Consider the following 13,188-nt stretch of genomic DNA (forward strand, 5'->3'; position numbering starts at 1 on the left):
GAGAATACTTGGCCACCACAGCCGATCAAATTCTCCAGCAAAGTCAACTGTGATGACTAGCGCATACTTGGCTTGAGTGCTTGAAGCAGTAGATATGAATTTAAGAAGAGCATCTTATACCAGGGGTGGGACATTCTTAAGTTCTGTTACTCAGTTCAACTTATTCGCTGCAATTTATACGGTAGACCGTTCTTTCACAAATAGCAATCAGTGCCATTTTATCCACAAGGGTAAAATATACCAGGTTTCTTATAAAAGTTCTTGGTTTTTGTTAAAGTTAAAGAATACCTGGTCCTGGTATACTTTAACAAAAGTTATCAAAAGCCATATGCCAACATATCACTCAAGATACTAAACTGTTCATTAATGTGATTCTTGGTCATAACAAATACCACAAAACATTAAGACATGTATCTCCACTGATTTCCTTGTAAAAAATTCTAAATTAACTTTTCATTCCTTTTGAGGTCTTACACAATTATTTTGCCTCAATTCTATCAGAAATCCATTGTAAAAAGCATGTTTAAATTCAAAATGTTTCAGTTTTCCAGATTTATTTGTATCCCAGTATAAGAATCTCTGTATCCCATCCTGGATGAAAAGTTGCATAGAGTTTTGGAATTATTTAAGATGGGTTAACTGTTACTCCAAAAATATCCACCAGGGGCGGTGCAAAAATTATTAAAATTAAGTAATATAAAGATGTTCTTGTATATTGAGTTTCAGGTGAAGGGGTCTGTAGGGGCTGAGATGAAGTCAACAGTTACTTTGTTGTTGTTTTGGTGTTTATTGGTGCATTGACAAGGAGATCATAGTGCACCAACAGTTACTTTGCATCGATATTTATAGAAGACATTTACATGTGCCAATGAGAAATTATGGGAGTGAAGTTGAAACATGAATTAATGATACTGAAATTTCACATGATTATTTAATGTAAAAACTTTCGAGCCTACAGGCGAGTAAGGCTGCTGGGGACTGCATATGCTCTATAATTTTAAGGGAGGCAACAAGTGAGTGCATTAAACCATTGAGGCTAATTATAAGAGCATCACTGTACTCGAAGAGATTCCACTGGATTGGAAAAGTGCCAATGTATCTCCAATACATAAGGGAGGTCTAAGAAAGTAGTGGGAAATTACTGACCGGTTAGTCTAAATTCAGTACTAGGGAAAATCATGACGGCAACGATCAAGGGTGAAATTCAGGATCATTTGGATAGAAATGGAATTCTGCAGGATACACAGAATGGTGTTGTAAAGAGAAAATCATGTTTAACTAATCTGGTTAGCTATTTTGACAGGGTGACTCGTGAACTGGATTTAGGGAATAATTTCGACATTGTTTATTTAGATTTCAGCAAAGCATTTAACTCAGTCCCACATCAGCGGTCACTTTATAAGCTGGAACAGGTTGGAATCACATGGAAAATCCTTAGATAGATAGTAGGATGGCTTCAGTGAAGGAGGCAGAGGGTTGTGATAAATGGTTATTCCTCAGATTGAGTTAATGTAAGAAGTGAAGTTCCCCAAGGATCAGTATTGGGATGACTACAGGGCTCTTCTTTGGAATTCGGTACTAGATCAAAGTCTTATAAAACAATGCCCCAACTGTTGTAAAATCGCCTATGCAGATGACCTTGTGTTATGTATCTCAGGTCAATAAAGGTTAGTATTGGAGACTAACGGTATTAGTATTAGCAATGGCCACATGGTGCAAGAAAGCGTTTGGCTTAAGCTGCACCAGCCCAAAAAAAATGACAATAATAAAATAACAAAAAATAAATAAAATAATAATAAGAATAAAAATAAAATAATAATAAGAATAAAAATAAAATAATAATAAGAAGAAAATTAAAAAATAATAATAAGAAGAAAATTAAAAAATAATAATAAGAAGAAAAATTTTTAAATAATTATAATTAATAGGAGAAAAGGAAATGGACAACCTATGCATTTCCCTCCACCCATAGGTAATTATCCAGCTGACCTTTAAATTTCCCATACTGTCAGCCTCTGCTACCCACTTAGATAACTTATTCCAGTAATTTATAACTCGCTGGCTAAAATAAAACTTCCTGTAAGTCAGTCTAACCATCTACCCCTGTAACTTGAATTTATGGCCCCTATAACCGTGAAAATGTCGTCCTCATTCATTTTACTTATGCCTCTCAGAGCCTTGAACACCTCTATCAAGTCTCCTCTAAGGTGTCTAGTTTCCAAGCAGGTGCAGCCCACATATTCGAAGTCTTTCCTCATACGGACGCCGATCTCACCAAGCGAGTTACCCGTTTTTTGAACCCTTTCAAGAAGCACAATGTCTTTCTTTAGATGCGATATCCATACTTGAACACAATATTCCAAGTTTGGTCTAACAATTGCCTTATACAGGTTGTCTCAAAAATATTGGTACAAACGTTTAGGGGGGGGGGGGTAGGCAACATCTAAAGGAATGTGAATCGCATAGGAACCCATAACCAGAAACGTCACGGGAAAGTAGTAGCAGAGGCACAAGAAGCAGAAATGACACTACAAGACAATAATTAGTGGCAAACATTTATTTGACATAATATTAACAATGGAGCACGAGATTGATGCATTTCATGATGTTACAACAGATGCTCGATGGTTCCACCATAAGACGTGATGCATGCGTGACACCGACGCAGCATGGATTGGCAGACACGGTCGAACACACCTCGAGTTTTTTGACAGTAGCAGCAGCGCAGACGAGTCTCGCCACGAGATCCATTTCTGTCTCCACAGGAGATTCATACACGATATATCTGAAGGCCCCCACAGAAAGAAATCAAGGCTTGATAAATCAGGTGAGTGTGGGGCCAGACAACGGGTCTACCACGGCCAATCCATCGACGCCCAAAACGCCTGTTCAAATGGTCACGAACACACCTTCCATAATGGGCAGGCGCCCCGTCATGTTGAAACCAAAAGTTGCGTCTCACTTTTGCTGGAACATCGTCAAGTAACGCTGGTAGAACTTGTTCAAGAAAGATCCCATATTTAGCGGAGTTCATGCGAGATGGTAACAAGTATGGGCCGGCCAAGCAGTCACCGACCATACCTGCCCACACATTTATTGCGAAGCGATGTTTTGCCACATGGGGGCGCACACCGTGTGGGTTGTCGTGAGCCCACACATGAGCATTGTGCTGATTGAATAAGCCTTCCCAAGTGAAATAAGCCTCATCCGTGAGAATGAGGCTTATTTCACTTGGGAAGGCTTATTCAATCAGCACATAGGCTGGAAAATTCAAGTCTTGAACACTTTCTTGGAGAAACCACTGCGCAAAAGCCACACGTGCAGAATGATCTTGGGCGAGCAGTAACTGAACCCTATGGAGATGAAAGGGGTGTAAGGAATCGTCATGCCAGTCACGCTGTACACTGCAACGAGACACTCCTAAGGCATAGGCAACGGCACGTGTGCTGGTAGTAGGATTATTCTGGACGGCATTCAACACACTTTTTTCCATGGCGGGAGTTCGCGTCGAACGTGGTCTGCCCGCACTACTCCTGTTACCTCTAAATGACCCATAATCGCACAAATTTTGATGCACATGCGCAAACAAACGGTGGTCCGGTACATGTCTGTCTGGGAAGCGTTCTCCATAAATTCGTTGAGCGGCTCGTCCATTGCCCTCTGCTAATCCATACACTAGGTGCATGTCTGCCAGCTCACAGTTCGTATATCGATGCATGCTCTTCGTGCGGCGACTACTGCTTGAATGAGTAAACCAGAAATTTTCCCTCTCGCAAACTGATGAACAGCGCCGTCTATCGACTTACGGTGACGTTTCCGGTTATGGGTTACTATGCGATTCACATTTCTTTAGATATTACCTATCTCCCCTAAACGTTTGTACCAATATTTTTGAGACACCCTGTATAATGGGATTATGACGTCCATATCTCTACTAGCAATTGTTCGATAAATCATCGATCGGACACCATGGGCAACCTGTCTACAATGCTCGGAGAACTTCATGTCTTACCGTATCGTAATACCTAAGTTCCTTTCCTCCACTACTGGCTTTAGTTCAACTCCGTCAAATGTATAAGTTATTTTGGGGTTACTGTTCCCCAGGTGCAGTACCTTACACTTTGCTGGATTAGTGTATAGCTGCCATTTTTCTGACCATCCCTGAAGAAGTCAAAAACCAAAATCATGATTTTAAATCATAAACTTGGTTATAACAGGCCACTACTAATCAAAATCAACAACGTGAAAATTTCGTATGTTCCACAAAACAAATATCTGGGACTGTTAACAACAATGAAATTTGGAAGTGGCAGCGTGTTGGGCATGGGATCATTGGTTGTTTTGGCAAAACCATGCATGCTGAGATCTACCTAGCCGTCCTATACAATAATGCGTTACTTATATTGTGGCAACACGTAGGGGAAGGCCTATACCTACCTATATCAGCAGGACGACGCTCCATGTCATACTGCTTGCTTTGCGACGGACTGGTTTCAGGACATGAACCTCGAAAAGTTGGACTGGCCAGCCCAGAGCCCGGGCCTTAATCCCGTAGAGAACCTCGAGGACGAATTGGATCGTCAGGCACGTGTGAGGAGAGAATGCCAAAAAAAAAAAAAAAAACAGGGCTAAACTGGTGACCACTTTGAAGGCTGAATGACCGGAAAATATCGGAGGACATTTACAAAAAACTGGTGGAAGAGCTTTACGGTTGTCGTAAAGGCTACGAGTTTCAGCACAAGTTAATAGTTTTCCTATAAATAAAGGTTATTAGAAGATACGCAGGTACGTGGATATTAATGGTAGGGCAGTATGAGCAACGGTGGGAATTGCACCTACTATAGGACTTTGTAACAAATTAAAGCATAAGATAAAAACAAGCTGGCAACAGCCAACAGGTATCAGGTTTTCAATATCCCAGCGTATCCATTCACACCCATATTTTATCTCATCACAGCATTAAAAACTGCGCTTGAAAATTCACGTTGACTCCATATTTTCGGTTCAGATTTAGTCATCTGAATCAGTCTCGCAAAAGAATGTACTTAATTAAGAATTAGTCTGCATACGGAAATGCGATTTAATACAATAAGATAAACTGACTTAGGCACTTACAAACACAAGTTTGGTTTTTACAAAAACAAGTACTTAAAAAGAAAAATAAATCAAATATTTGGAATTTATAGTCAAAATAAGGATTATCAGCAAAGCCAGAGATACTGACAGACGACCTGTTATCTGATGGCATTTACAAACACGGAAGGTAAAGGAGAAATATTGTCGTCTGATTTATTAATGTCAGGGGCAACGTAAATTTCTTGGAAGCAGTTTACTCGTTATTTCCTAACATACTTTATTTTGTTCAGCTCTCTAATCGTAGTTGATAAAACATTTAATATTGCCATTTTTAACTCTTCCTCGGATCTTCTAACGGCAAAAAATAAATAAATAAACTACAATAAAATAAATAAGGAACATTCAATGAGATTCGCAAACCCACTAGTTGTGTGCTGTACAAGAGCAGCACGTTTAGTTGGTATTTAGGTGCAAGCTCTCCGCCGTAAAATTTAGCACATATAAAGAGAATTAAAAATTTTCCTAAAGTAAAATCTGTTGTTCCAACATGTTGATGATAACAATTTTGTTGGATACAATTATATTTCAGTTGATTTACGAAGGTAGACACAAATCTAAACAAGTATAGCTTGCGATTTTGTATTGATACCTGCAGATCGCATATTCAAACTTATTCAGTAGTAATGTATTGATTTATATTTTAAAAATGTATATACAGTATACACTATATATACAGTATATAGTCTGTTTTATATTTATAATAAAATAAAAAGATAAAACAAAATATTTTACTTATACAATTTTATATTATATTTCGTTTACTATATTTTCACTGATCAGGGGCACATCTAGATCATTACGTATACCCTACTACCTTTTTCCTGAATGGTGCATATTTTAAAGTCATTGCTCCGTCTCTGAATATTCATGTATATTCATTTTATGTATAAAAAATAGCGTAGGTTAATCATACATAAAAATATTCTGTTTAAGTATTTTTTTATTCCAATCATAAGCCAACTGTTTTAAACTCAGGAAAAATAAGATTTTACAAGAAAAGTGATTCAATCAGAAATAAAGTTTGGTAATGACTGGCCTAGATGGACACTAACATATTTATGCATCCCAAACTATTTTTTGGAGGGGAAAAAATCTAGCCGAAAACTTAAAATAGCTGAAAGTATGTCGAATTTAACAGGTCAAGTAAACAAGGAGCAAGGAACTGTTTCGCAGGAACAAAAGAAAGATATTGCAGTCCTGTTATCAACACAGAAGACAGAAGAAAAAGAGTACTCTAAAGCTGAAGCGAGTTTTGTTAAGGAAGGCAGCTGAGCTGAAATCCTGAAGAAATATGGTTGTTGCCTACAACTGTGTGATTAACCTCAACTACTAACAGTCACGCGGAAAAAAAAAAAAGTAGTGCTTCTATTTTTTCCTTCTCTAGTAGTTGAAAAATAAAAAAAATAAAAGGGGGGGTTGAAAGCTTGTCCAAATCATAAGAAATTGGTAAAAACAACTAGACTTAAACGATGTAAAAAATTGGAGTTTTCTTGAGCGAACAGAATCGTAGTTTCATTTTAAATGTTCAAACAAAACAATAAAGCGAATGTTGAATACAAAAATATGAAGGGCTCATAAATACTATATATAACGAATAGTGCTGCTTTAATTACTCATATATGGATAAGGTTATCTAAATCTGTTTTATAGCAAAGAATTCCAATTTTTTAAAACCTTTATCTTGACTTATTTTTTGTTTGTCCTGCTTTTTTCTGACATCCTCTTTGAGCCTTTTTTTTTTTTTTGCAGTATTTATTAAAAAATATATACATAGAAAATTTTCCTAACGTGGGCTTACATCGTCACTGCTTCACAGACAAATACTGCATATACAGAGTGTTTCAAATAAAATTTGAAATTTTATTTTATTTTGATCGCTTTAAAGAAATATATACATTTTCAATTTTGCCACATACACATCTTGCAAAACTACAGAATTCTTCAGAATTTCTAGATGCCAAGAATAGATTAACTATTATTCCCATTTTTAGTTTATCATCAATTAGCATTATACAGGAGCGTTGGTATGTAACCATTCTCATAACTTCTGGGCAGCACTTAGTATGTTCAAAGTGCATCAAAGGGTGCGTTAAAAATCAAGCTGGAGCAAAACTTATTGGTTTTCTGAGTAGCTTACTTTTTTCAAAGCATAGCCGAGCAAACGATTAGCGTGGAATATCCCAACGCTCATTATAGGAAATTATGTTTAAAATCTGCAGTAAATCAATTTTTTATTTCTTTGGTTAAATTGTATAGCTCCTACATCCATTTCACTGTAAGAGAAATAACAAAATTCGTAATACTTTACAAGAACTTAATGTTACAAAATTCGTTTAATCTTGTGACACTAAGTAAATTCTGAAATACCGTTTGTATTCAAATTTTATCCTTTTAAAATCACGAATGCGAGCATATCAGTAACTAAAACAAAGGGATTTAATTAACGTCAGAAATTTTGATATAAACATATTTACATTTTATAATAAAGTATACTTATAATCAAGGCCCGATTGGCAGGCTTTTGTCCCGGTGGCTGCCAACAATTTTGGTCCCATCTGAATGACTAATGTCATGATTATTAGTCAATAACCCAATTTGCTATTGGCCCCTCTGGCGTTCGCACTAACATTTGCTCCCTGTATTTCAGTTTTCAACATTTCAAAGAATTGACATTAGCCGAAAGTCACCAAAACCATCAAATAAGAAAATAATAATAAACATTTCTTAACCTAAAAAAAAAACTGACAGTTTAATAACAGAGGCAGTTTCTGCAAATTTAACATTGCACATACAGTATAAACATTAAATTTCTGGAAAGTTTGGTTCGTTGAGTCTATCAAACTTTCTAGAAATTTGAAAAGTTTCACAAAACGCTATTACAAAATAATAATAATAAAATAAAAATAACCCTACCTGTTGTCCTCCTTGAAAAAAAACTGGATATAATAATTCTCATACATGCCAGTCCATCCCAAAATAGAAAATAATGAAACTGTAGATAAAAGTTACGCTGGTATCCATATTCACAAACAGAGAATAAACAGAAAATCTCACTAAGGAATTATGTTCTTTCATCTCAGAAAATTGAAGTGTTACTTACTGTAAGCTCATGGCCTCCAGTACAGTCAATAAAAGCAGACGACACATAACAGCTAGAGTGACAGATCTCCAATGAATATAATTTTCAGCTTCACATATCTTTATATTTTTCTTAGAACATAAATATGCTTAATAGTCAACGTACAAGATAAAGTAACTTAAAAAGGCAGGCATTTAACGACAAAATCAAACAACTTTTTGTTTCGAAATTACTGCCTTAAAGTTTTTTTACACACAAAATTCTACACGTAAATCTTCAACTCCACCAACACACAAAACCGGCTTTGCGCCTAGTATAAATGCAAGAAGCGTCCACTGTGGCCAAAACTTTTACACGTGATTGATAAATAAATTAATAATATTTCAAAAATTCAGTTAGTATAAAAATATAAGTTTTATTGCTTTTATGTTTCTTTATTTACTGATTTTTTTCCCCTTTTCTGTTTTATATATATATTTTAGCAATCAAAATAAATGCATATACTGTATCGCATAATAAACAAGTAAAACTGAAATAAATGTATACTTGTACAGCACTTCGTATTACTGTATAATGTTAGGTGTAATAAATGATTTATGCTAAAAAAAAAAAACCTAATTGTGCAGTAAATATCAATGCCCAAGTTTGTTTACATCATGCGCTGCAACACCAACCACGAGGCCTTTCTCAGCCTCGTGTTAGTCGCCATGTTTATTTCCATTGGGATCCAAATGGGCTTATTTCAGCAAACCTATTTGATGCAACTGTCCTAATTTTGGTATCAGAACACAGTATGACATCTGTTTTCAGCGATACTCTGCTTCATACCGATACCCAAAGAAACTACCCCATAGCATTAATGGGTAAACGTTACTGTCCTAACTTTATATCATGAAATTTTGAATCATAAAACCTTCGTTATACCCTGAAAACGAAACATGAATTATACCAATATAGGCTCCACCTATATAGGATTAGTACTACTTTATAACGCTCTGTACTCGGGAATCAATATAAACGCAATATGAAATTCCATCATATGATCTCCGGAGCAACTTGGTTCGACGCGATACATCTCAGTCTGCTATTCGTTTGGCGAAGTTTGGATTTGGTCCTCGTCAGTGGCTTCAGGAATTTCTGAAGTCCTCTTTCCTCTTCAAAGGAGGCTGTAGTTCCAAATCACCTATAAGCCAGTTCTATTTCAATTTCCCTCTTTAGATGGGGGGGAGGAGGAAAGGGTTAATTTGCACCCCCAAGAAATTCATACATTGTTCTATTATCAGGTCATATTATTACAGACGTCCTGTTTTTAGTTTTATTAATAATACTATCAAAAAATAAGAGCATACTAGATTTTGGATTCTTTTATTTTAACTAGCAAAACTAAAATAGATGATATTTTATTTTATTTATTATTATTTTTTTTGTACGCGCAATAATAAATAAACCAATACACTCCACCCCCAACTCCCAATATGAATTTCTGGTTACCCCTCTGCTTTCGATTTCCAAATGATTCCTCTAATTTCTTCACATAAGTATTACGAGGGTTTATGACTCAAAATTTACAATTTTTCACCATCGCAAATATTGAATTTGTCCAACAACTTCTTCAAACAAATCTGGCCCCTAAAACAAGAGTTAAAACATGTTCAGTCCTCTAGCATAATGTATTAAATACTTCAATAAAATACTCAAAACCAGCATTTTATTTGTTTCTCCCGTCTGGTCACGTGTTACTTTACTTTGAAAAAATATTTCTTCTCCTGGATATTAGTTTTTGCGCTGAACGCTATTTAAATCTAATAATTGAATCAATGAGGACTAGAACTGATGTGATTATATGCATTTATTAAATTTGAAGATGAAATGAACAAGGCATAATCCTTATGGGTTTTGGTAATCAATTATATATGCCTTTAACATTACATACGTTGTTCAAATTTATGTGTTAACTATGGTGTATCTACACCGATATTATATCAAATACATTATTACCAATGCCCTTTGGCACCTCTCATATTGTGGATATAACTTCGCAACTGTGATGGCATGTTGCACTACCAGAGTACCTTCCCTTCCCACTGATGATGAAGCTCACTAGCTTCGAAACGATCATCTGGGTGGTATCCTCTGAAAATAAATAACAGTATTTTTCTCTACTAGAAAAGCGTTATTTATTTGAAGTAGTGTAATACCAGCTATCTCGTTGTGAAGGCACCCACAATATGAGATACTATTAAAACGATGCCTTTAATACATACGTAGTTCAAATTTATGGGTTAACTATGGTGTATCTACATCGATATTATAAAGCAATTATTACATGAAATTTCGTGTGCCCATTATAATGAATAATTTCTTCTTTGTTAAACTGTATAACTCTGAATAAACTTCCGGAGTTGTACATCGTCATAAGATGGAAAATTCTTCCATCCCAATTAGAATAAAGAGCTACCTATTCCCATCAATATCCAAATTTGGACAACTGAACACCACTTTCCATATTAAATGTAAATATGGAAAGTGGTGCTCACTTATCCAAAATGTATTACTAATGAGGTATAAGGAGATCAAAGATGTCAATACACTTAACTAGTCCAGTTAATAATAAGAAACTGCTGCGTATGCTTCTTCTTTTACAAACGCATAAATAGCTAGTAATAAACCACTAGAAAAAACTCTCTATTTTCTTTTGAATATTTAATCTTGTTATTTTACATATTTCATGATTATCACTATGTACAGTATTCCGACCATGTCATTCTCATTATGTGGTAAGATGAAACCAATTGTACTCACTTGTTTCGAAAACAATCGATATATATTATTTTATATTTCAGTGGGGAATTTTAATATGTCCAGAACGCCAATCTCAAATAAAAATTAAATATTCTGTTTATACTACATATTCCACATTGGTTCAGAAGAGCTTACCGGATAGAAAATACAATGGCATTACTATACTTTTGGCACATGTGGATTCAGTTATGCGTCATGAATTCTTTATTGCTTTGAATAATTTTACTAAAATATTAAAAGATTTTTATCCAATATTTCTCTTCCGAAAAATCGTTTTATAACATATTCCATTCGGATTAATAAAGGAAACATTTCTCTTCTATTTTTTTACATTAGCATTAGTAAAGGCACATGGTACAAGAAAGCAAGCTTATATATCATCAGCAAAAAAAAAAAAAAAAATCTCATTTCACCCATCCACTCGCTCCCAATGTTTGTCTAGTTCTGCATTGAATCTATTTAAGCTATCAATTTCTACAACAACAGATGGAAGTTTGTTCCAGCAATCAACCACCCGCTGTCTACAGCTAAACTTCCGCACATCTATTCTACAACTGTCTTTCCTCAAATTGAATTTATGCCTTCTCAGGCGATTATTCTGAGCAAAAGGAAGAATCCCATCAGCATTGATCCTGCTCAAACTATTCAAGGCTTTATACACTTCAATCAGATCACCTCGCAGGTGCCTAGTCTCCAGGCACTAATTTGCAAAAATTAAGACTTTCTTTGCAAGAGCAACGCTTTGCTCCATTTATTAATATTGTTTCCCTTCTCTGTACTCGTTTAAGCACCTCTACATCCTTCTTAAAATGAAGGCTCCAGACCTGTATACAGTCCTCAAGGTGTGGACTGACCATTGCCTTATAGCAGAGGATAATCACCTCCTTATCCCTGCTAGAAAAATTCCTGTATATCATTGACAAGACACCATGAGCTACTCTTGCAGACCGTCTGCACTTCTCAGAAAACTTCATATCTGCCTGCACAATTATCCCCAGGTTTTTTTCATTGTCTACTACCCTGGATGGAGAGTTCATATATTTCTCTGGGGTTACTGCTACCCATATGCAGTACTTTACATTTGTAAATGTTAAACTTCACTTGCCACCTCTCAGCCCATCTGCCCAACTTTTCTAGATCCTGTTGTACCAGCGCAGTGCCATTAACAACCCTGCTGACCTTTGTATCGTCTGCAAACTTGGACATTAAGCCTGATATACCATCATTAATAGCATTGATATATACAGAAAACAACAATGGACCCAACACTGAACCCTGGGGAACTCCACGTATAAGATTAGTCCACGAAGAGCCGTGTCCATTGATTAACACGCGCTGTCTTCTCCCACTCAACCATCCCTTTATCCATAGCAGCAATTTGCCTCCAATGCCACACTGCTCCAATTTGTTCAGCAGTCTTCCATGTGCAACAGTATCAAAAGCCTTTCTAAGATCCAAATATATGATATCAAAATTATTCTTTGCATCCAGTTCCTTTGTGACCACATCATAGTATCCCATCAAATTGGTCAGGCAAGAGTTCCCCTTAACAAACCCATGCTGTGTCCGAGCTATAACTGCAGTCTTGTCTAGATGTTCTTGCATTGCTTCCTTAACCAGTGACTCCATTATTTTCTCTGGAACAGAAGTTAAACTAACAGATCTGTAATTACTTGTGTCGCCCTTTGATCCTGCTTTGTGAACTGGGATCACATTTGCACATCTCTAGTCTATGGGTACCTGAGTCCAAGGAAGCTCTCATAATTATAGCTAAGGGTTTGCTTACTTCCTTTGCTGCCTCCTTTAATATAACTGGATAAATCCCGTCCACCCTAAGTGCCTTTCTTAAGTTTATCTTCAACAATTTCTCCTCCATTTTGCTCTCAGTTATTATAGAATCATCTAGCTCACTGCCAGAGTTTAATTTACCTCTGGCATTCCCTTCCCTGAATAACTCCTCATGTGTGAATGTAGATGCAAAATACTCATTTAGTTTGTTAGCTACATGAGCAGGATCATCAACATTGAACCATCGATATCAAGTGGACCAATCTGATCATCCCCTTCCTTCTAAAGTTTACATAAGTAAGGAATACATGTACTTAAGAATAGAGAATGTGAAATTTCACCAATAAATTATCGAATTCAAAAAATGGCATATAACTTTTAAA

The sequence above is a fragment of the Mastigoproctus giganteus genome, chromosome 14 (genome assembly GCF_048544385.1).
Source record: "Mastigoproctus giganteus isolate SK-2022 chromosome 14, ASM4854438v1, whole genome shotgun sequence".
NCBI lineage: Eukaryota > Metazoa > Arthropoda > Arachnida > Uropygi > Thelyphonidae > Mastigoproctus > Mastigoproctus giganteus.